Source organism: Mytilus californianus, unplaced genomic scaffold, assembly GCF_021869535.1.
Source record: "Mytilus californianus isolate M0D057914Y unplaced genomic scaffold, xbMytCali1.0.p SCAF_5, whole genome shotgun sequence".
In the NCBI taxonomy this organism is placed as follows: domain Eukaryota; kingdom Metazoa; phylum Mollusca; class Bivalvia; order Mytilida; family Mytilidae; genus Mytilus; species Mytilus californianus.
The window spans coordinates 58802353-58811606 of record NW_026262701.1 but is presented as its reverse complement, the minus strand read 5'-3'; positions in this window follow the sequence as shown (position 1 = coordinate 58811606).

The following is a 9254-nucleotide window of genomic DNA, read 5'->3' as shown; positions in this document are numbered from 1 at the left end:
ATATTTTGTAAAATTATAAAAAGTATTCAAAGATTTTGTAAAATCACTAATCTTTTTTAAATTAGTAGTTTTGTAAAATCCCTGAAATTAGCTGTTTAACCTACATTTATACATGTATTATTGGCGTTAAGCCTTTTTCAACTGATTTTTATAGTTTGTTCTTATGTTGAAGTGTTACACCACAGTCCCAGGTCACCTAGTTAGGGAAGGGTTGGGGCCTTCAAACGAATTTAACCCCGCCTCATTCTGCATGTACTTGTTCCAAGCCAGGAACCCGTAAATCAATGGTTGTCGTTTGTTGCTGTGTAACATATTTGTTTTTCGTTCATTATTTTGTACATACATTAGGCCATTAGTTTTTTATCGTTTGAATTGTTTTACATTTGTCATTTCGGGGCCTTTTATAGCTGACTGTGCGGTATGGGGTTTTTGCTCATTGGTGAAGGCCGTACAGTGACATATAATGTTAATTTCTGTGTAATTTCTGTGTCATTTGGTCTCTTGTGGAGAGTTGTCTCATTGGCAATCATACCACATCTTCTTTTTATATATACCTGTAATGAATGCATTAAAATTGGTTTTTATTCCAATACAGAAAAAACATCTATCGTTTTACACACTACCGGTTAAAAACTTTTTTGAATATTGTAACAGTGGTTACGAATTAAAGGGATGTTTAAAGTTACAAAAATTACAGGTTACAGTAATAAATTTTCCATACTATTGTTTGGAATACGTCCACTTTTACACAAGTATCCTGCCTACGTAAGGCCCATGCCGATTTTGTTCACAGATTGTCTTAAACCACACTGTATACGTTTAACCTACCCTTGTCAAAGGCAAACGACGGATATTTTAACTGTTTGATTAAGATATGAATCATATAAATCAACCTACCCTAGAAAAAAAGAATAATTTTATTTACCTCCTTACATCTTCATACATACATGTTCATTCAACACAATTTATAGTTTACTTACTTTTACTTTTGATTAAGGATGCAATCAATTATAAATAGAATACAGAAATGTATTTGGAATTTTAATAGTGCTATGTTTATTCAATGTATGTCGAAATCGTATGTGTTGAAGAATATGCAGAAATAATAAACACGCGTACCAAGTTAAAAGTTGGTGTGCCTACAACTTCCTTAACAACACAAACTTAAACCTGGGACAGCAGAATAACAGACGCAAAGACGAACAGATAGACATGCAGACCAGAAAACATAGATCCTCCTACTATCATAGGCGGGGCATTAAAATAAAATAAATATTTAGCTACCTACCTATCTACCTACCTCCCAACATACCATAATGTTTTCAGCCATGATTAGATAACAATTATCAGCTAGCTTTTAGGACAATTCTCATGGGAACAGCTTTTAGCTGGTTATCTATGTCCTGACTTGGTTCATGCTCGTTTGTATGAAAGGAGAAGGAATTTACTATTTTTTTGACACATTAACTAATATCTTGTATGACAATCAAGTTCCCTTTATTCACTATTAATCGTTTGTATGGAAGGAAAATGGATTTACTGTTTTGTTGACACATTAACTAACATCTTGTATGCCAATCAAGTTCCATTAATTTACTATTCATCTTAAAGTCAGCCTCACTTGTTTAACGTGTACTTATTACGTTTGTTTTATTGAAGAAATTGAACAAGCATCAGCAAGAAATAATGAAATTAAAACTAGGAACACTATCGAAGAAGGAAAACAGATCACCATTGAATCAGTGGAATGAAAACATGGATAAACAATGGGACGAAACAGATGGTCTTTAGGTGGAAGTCAGATGTTAAGTCTTTCTGTTCCAACATGTTTCTTTCCTCTCTAATTAAATGTTTCAATCAGGAATGCGTAGTCAACGTTGTGAACAGTTTTAACTTAAAATGTCAAATATTGTCATTGCAGCTGCGGAAATGAAATTCATTTGAGATTGTGTTAAAGAACGTTTTCCTGTAACTTGACATTAACTTGGACATATTGTAATCTATTTTTGAATGAAAAACAATTTTATTTGTATCTATTTGTGATTTTTGTGTAAACATTTTTTGTTTACAAAATATGTCTTGTATAATCTGTCCATATAATGTTAGTTTTATTGCCCTAATGTGGCATCATATTATAGTTTGAATAAAATGTAACCCTTTTCTTTTTAAAAATATCAGGAAGAAAATTAAGTACAAACTTTAAAACATATCTGTTCCAAAAGGGAAATAACTCTGACTAAACTTATGTTACAGCATATAATATATTGATTTATTATCAGTCATATTTGTCTTACCATGACTTATCTTTATCTTTCTTAAAGATAGGTTAATTTTGTCTGTTTATTTTAGACTTAAAGGGGCATTAGCTACGAGATATAAAAAAAAATTAAAATGTGATTTTTTTTTGTTCAATCATGAATGAAAGTGAAATGATAGTAAAATAAAAATTCGCTTTTAGCAGTCAGTTAGGTTCAATTTTGTCAAAATAAGATAAGAAAAATCGATGATGAATTAATCACTTGCAAGTGAACAGTTCGACCTCATTGATAGATATAAGAGGATGTGGTATGAGTGCAAATGAGACAACTCTCCATCCAAGTCACAATTTGTAAAAGTAAACCATTATAGGTGAAAGTACGGCCTTCAACACGGAGCTTTGGCTCACACCGAACAGCAAGCTATACAGGGCCCCAAAAATGACTAGTGTAAAACCATTCAAACAGGAAAACCAACGGTCTAATCTATATAAAAACCACTGAACATCAGGTTGACTTAGGACAGGTGCAAACAAATGCAGCGGGTTTAAACGTTTTAATAGGCGCCAACCTTCGCCCTACCTGAAACAATAGTGTAGCATCACAACATAGAAAGACACACTATAAAATATCAATAGAAATATCTTAACTATATCAAAAGACATATTAACAAAAACAAGTGAACATACACTGAACGAATAAATTTGATTTATGACACAATGTAAATAAAAAAATTAATAAGGGGGTTAGATTAAAACGATATAAAAAAGACAACCATAACCTTGGACAAAATGCCGCCAAATATAATAACGTACACAGGTCAATAAAAATAATTTTGTTGCAAGGTATACATGGAGTACGGCAGTAATTTTTACAAAATAAATAATTTTGTTGTTCCTAGTACGAAAACAAAAGTGAAAATTTATCGTCATACTAAACAATTATCAAAGGTGGTATATATTGAAAATAGTGAGACTAGATATAACACTGAATAAGTAAACATCAAATAACAAAAATACATTACAAATTATATCAGCAGGTCAAATAAATACGAAAGTACGATTTGAGAGTACCTGCAGTTACTGAAAGCTAGTTAAAAGCCAAAAACAATTAATAATAAAAAATCATTCATCAGAGACTAAAATCAACTAAAACACATCCCAGGGATTTAGTGTTTTAACGTCATAGACAGTCAAAGAAGACAAGACTTGTGCAATGCCAAAATGAAAGCATCAACAGGCAGTAGGATAGTTAGAAGTTAACCTGTTAATGAATATGTATATGACCCATTGGTGGCCTTCGGCTGTTGTCTGCTCTATGGTCGGGTCGTTGTCTCTTTGACACATTCCCCATTTCCATTCTCAATTTTATAATGTAATATATAGATAGAGTAATCTCTATATAGAAAATGAACGTGGATGTGTATCTATACATCCCAAAAAAACGTCATGAAGAAACTTGGTATACATGTTCATCATGATGTGAGCTTTAAAAAAATAATAAATGAGATAAATATTTTTGACTGATTTCATGGGGCAGTGAACATAGAAATGTGATAGTGTAAAATTAATTCATTCTCGGGTTAAAACGTTTTGAGTTAAAGTAGTTTATCATGAAGTTGTGGTCAAATCAGTGTTATGGTTTTTTGTCTGAGTCAGAAATTTTTTTTCGTGCACATTATTTTTAGTTTTTCGATTTTCATCAAATTGGGGATCAGAATATTTGTTTTAGGAAAAAAACCATACCCACCCTCCCTTTGAAGTGAAATGGTCTTTCCCGAACGAAACAAATCTACTCGATTTAAGAATGATTTTATGTACGGGGAAATGCTACTTTTCTAAGTAGTGGACACAAACTCAAGTACAGTCAGTTCTAAAAAATTATAGACATTCATGCTAATAAATAACTGAACAACTAGCGTAATAAGACTCTTCAATATATAAAAAATGATACTGGTAAAAGATCGGATTACATAATCTAATAAAAAGGAAACTTAAAAAAACCCAGAAATGGGATAAATAAAGGAATAGCAGTTTTAGTCACATTTATCAGTCGCCAGTAAATATTTATACCAGGATTGTAAAATCAAATCGAAATCGAGTTACTTCTCTTCTAGCCAAAATAATTGGCTTAAATAGAACATATGACGTAATATATTTTCTTAGGACACAAATACACACATTCTAAAAAATGTCCATTAACTAGTTCTCTTTATATCTTAACATAAATGTTTATTTAAAGTTGAACAATATTTGAATATTGAGTGCCAATTTAATCATGAATATGTTTAACAATTTAATTGCCTTTTGAAACTAAACTTCATTTAACTTTACCTGTGCACCAATGGTTTATAAAATATTACTTATATCAATTGTTAAGCATCTTTTCTCCACACTTCAAATGTTTTTCATTTTTAAATCGTAAGGATGTATTTTGGTGGAGTTAGTTTTTGAGGGAAGAGGACAACAAATTAAACGATAATTTTATGCGGTAATTTCTAAAACTTCATACAAGTGTAAATGTTAATGTAAATTTGATCAAAAGGGACTTCTAGCTCTATTAAGTGATAAGTGAACCTGGTAACTAATTCGTACGTTAGACTATTTCGGATCTTCCAAAAATATGATTTGAATATCATAAATTTTATTATTCGTTATCACGGATTAAATTATCTTGTTGTCGTATGGCTATTTTTGTCGTATAGTTGTTGTCTCATTGACATATATTCCATACGTCTTCAATTACAAGTGACAACATAAAAAATTACATCATACACTCTAAAACCTGTATATATTGCAAAAGTTAGAGAAAATCTCTTCGAAATTAAAAAGTAAAATAATTGCGCTTTTATTTTTGTTATTTAGCTCAAAGTCACATTTGGACTTTGTTAATATGTTGTGACTCCAGTAGTTATGTTAATATGTTGTGACTCCAGAAGTAATGTTAATGTGTTGCGACTCCAGAAGTAAACAAAACCCCAATAACTTAGGATTAAGGAAGGAATAATATTCGCATCCACCAATTAAACAACAGACAAACAGTATTTACAATTAAAGTGTAATGTTTGTTACATGTTGTAACATCAGAAAACAATTTCTAATAATATCTGCGGATTTTTTTTATACAAAGCCCCCTTTATAGTGTTTTATTGACCTTTGCAATGACAAAAATATGTTCAATATCACACAAAATATTCTGTTCCAAAGAAACAAAAAATTGTGCATTTTACGATTAACGTAACCAAAGAATTATATTGGCGAAAACATAAGTATGCTAAATTATTTATACCCGTATAAGGTAGTGTACCCGACCTGATAAACATTGATAGATTTGATTTATTGTTCGTGACAAATCACCAAATAATATTTACCTGTCATAAGCAAACAAAGATCCTTCCTCATTTCACCCGAGCATTATATCATTTTACCCTTGCCAAGTATTAGACAAGGAATGTACCTGGATTAGTATTCGTCAGTCATTTGTTAGATCTTTTTTTTAATAATCGTTTCAACCAACTGGAAGAATTTGGAAAGTATACAAAATGACACCCAAACAAGGAAAACCATAAAAAAATATTATGTGCATTATACGGAAGAAAAACAAACTAAACATTGGTGTACTTATACACGTAACTATGTATACAACAAGAACAGATGATATACTAATTCATGTACTGTTTAACAAATAAAACTACATTTTAGAGGATGTTTAGTGATACAAGTTTCAAATAAAACAAGAAAATCTTAATGTTGGCTAATAAATTTGGATTAAAATATTTTACTTCTTTAATTTTTTAATTTATAATTTTCAATTACTTCAGTCTTTAATTTATAATTTTCAATTACTCCTATACTTTTCAATTTTTTGACCTTAATCGATTTTAAGGTTATGTTTTTTATTCGTGGTGTTTAGTCCTGTGTTCGCTTTTTGTTATACCCCTTCTAATTATCAGCATACTAATTTAGGAAAAAAAAAAATATATATATCGTTTGAATTTAAGATACGAATGAAATAGGATAACGTTTGACTAAAGGTTATAAACTTCAGAACAATCAGAATTAAACATTTTAATATTAAAGTTCACATTGTTTCTTAAACAAGAAAAACACGTCTGAGCATAACTGTCATTGTTCTATAGTTGTACATTGAATTTCAGTTCTGAAGTATAATTGCTTTCAAATGAGATGGACATTTGAGATTTGTGGTACCAACAATTAATCAATAGATTTGTTGTAATTTTTAAAATCGATCGTTACGAACTAACTTACAGTTATAAAAAACCTTAACTAAAACACAACTCCCAAAAATAATCGTATGGTAATGGGAAAATATTTTTTGAAGTAAAAGGTAATTTCATACATGTAATTTTCTACGCGTGTATCAAGTCAGGAATATGACAGCTTTTTCTATTCGTTTGATGTTTTTGAGCTTTTCGATTTTGAAATTTCATTAGGGACTTTCCGTTTCGAATTTTCCTTGGAGTTTGGTATTTTTTGCTATTTAACTTTTTTCATAATCACAAAATAATATGTAAATGTACAATATAAACATGCAAAACTAAGCATGAAATAAAACATAACATATAAGTATTTGAAGATAAGCAACAAAATAAGTGGATAAATATTAATCAAAAGTCAGATCAAAATCAAATAAAAAGGTTCCATAAAGGGAAACATACTTTTGTACACCGGACACGCGCGTTGTCTTCACAAGACACATCCGTAGTGCTGGTATCAAAACAGTTTGAATGCCAAAATTAAGAATTGAAGAGCATTGAAAAACCAAAAGTTCTGCCAATTCCGGTTTAGGCCATCTATGTCTTATGGTAGAAAAACTATAGTTTGTCTGAAGATTCTCCTGCTATGTATGCATGCATCACTATCCATGCGAATCCACACTAAGTCAAATAGTAAGGAAAATAAGACATACTGTAAACCGGGAAAATTTCGCGCCGTCTTTATTTCGCGATTTATTAACACAATCTAAATTCTCGCCGGTTTGAATTCGCGATATCCCAGTTTATTTTCATAAATGATTTAGAAAGTGAGCAGTTTCAAATGTATCGTCAATCAAGTAATAAAATCAATCCGAAATCTTTTGTTTTCGGTTCATAAATGTTAAAGGAGATTAAAAGTTGTGTCATGTTTGCTTGTAAAAAACACATACACAATAAACAGAAAAGAAACCTAATTAAGAGTGAATTAAATGCTGTCAGGATCAATGCTAATTAACCGATCTTTTGATCTGATTAACCTTTGAGGCAGATTCAATGAGGTAATACTTTTGAAAATGACTGGCAGGTGTCATTTACATATTTGTAACGACCGTTGTTTACATAACAATATCCGTAATGTCCACTTGCTTAAGATGTCTTCCATGTTAAGAAAATTAACTTGAGTTAAAGTCATGATTTCTAACATTGCTTTTCATTTCGAAATACAGTTATGATTTGAGGAATATGTCTGTCGTCTGTAAAATTGGTGTTATACAGTGGTCCTCTTGTCATATACGTACATGGATGGTCTTCATCTTATGAATGGAGTATCATTGAAATTTTGGCGGTCGTTTTGTTTTCGCGTTTCAATTCTTATCGCAAAAATAGCGAAAATAAAACTGCCGCGAAAATTTACCTGTTTACAGTAAATGGTAAATTACAGATCGCATCACTTTTCTAGTATCTAAAGATCTAAGACTGCAAAAACAGATCCCAGTTAGTTGAGACACAAAAACATAGTATATTTTTGTACCAGTCTCCCAATGTGTGAGGGCGACCTTAAAACTAAATGTAGTGTCGATCTCAGTCGTTCTTCTTTGTAACGGTGTTGGAACAGTGTCTGTGTAAGAAGCACATCCCTAGGCCTGTTCATGAAATCCGTAAAGTGTGATCATGCACGAGATTCCTGTTTGCAGTTGTCAATCTGTGTTAATATCGAACAAATAATCAAAGAATGAAGCAGCCTTTTCCTTTTTGAAAGTACTAGTATTTTATATATGACGTTCACTTGGTTATATGATATGCAATCACTCACTGAAATAGGTAGCATAATGGGAAGATAATTTTGTCGATGATGAATCCTGACCGATAAGTTAGATGATCGGCAATACACTTATGTTTCTGGATTTACAAAAATTGTCTTCATATGTGTTAAATGAAATAAATTTTTTATGGACATGACCCATTTTTCAGTTCGTTTATTTTCGTATCGATTCACAAAAGTCTCAATCACATGATTTATATATGCGTGAGAAGTATAAAATAGGGGAAGTTGTTTGAAATGATATAACAATTTGACAATGTTTACAAAGGCACTACAAACACGTCTATATATAGAAGTATAACCTACAAATATTATCCAAATGCATCAAAGGTCAACTTTTACAAATAGTAATCATTTCTAAAGTATACGTAATTTTCTCTTCAGTTGGCTTTGTTATAATTCAAAAATACGATCGTTACACAATTGTTATGATAATCGTATGGCAATAGACCCTTTTTCTGATGAAACAATTAATTTCATAATTATGAGGAAATACCTGAGTTAAATTTCGAAAAATTAAACATAGAACATATCATACCCTATCAATATTTGAAAATTTGCCGAAAGAATGAAATGATTCATAATAATCAAATTTATAGTCGAATAAGATCGAAATCGGTGTTTCGGAACATTGAATTGTTCCAGTATTGATATCGAAACACAACCACTACTTTTTATTTTTTTCTTCTAATCTTTAATGTCAATAATTGATAATTTCTAGTTTAACGGTTTTATTTGAATATAATATCATATCGACATAGTATTTTGAGTTGATATGTTTGGAATTAACTCACTGGAAGGGGTTCGAGTATATATTGCACGCCATATTCATCTTTTATATTTTTTGCTAGTGCCGCTTATGAGTCTAATGTAGACAAACTGCCCCTACGTCGTACCAAATTATATGTGTGGTACCTTTGGTGAGTTTTATATAACCAGTGTGTTGGTGCCACTGTTTGTG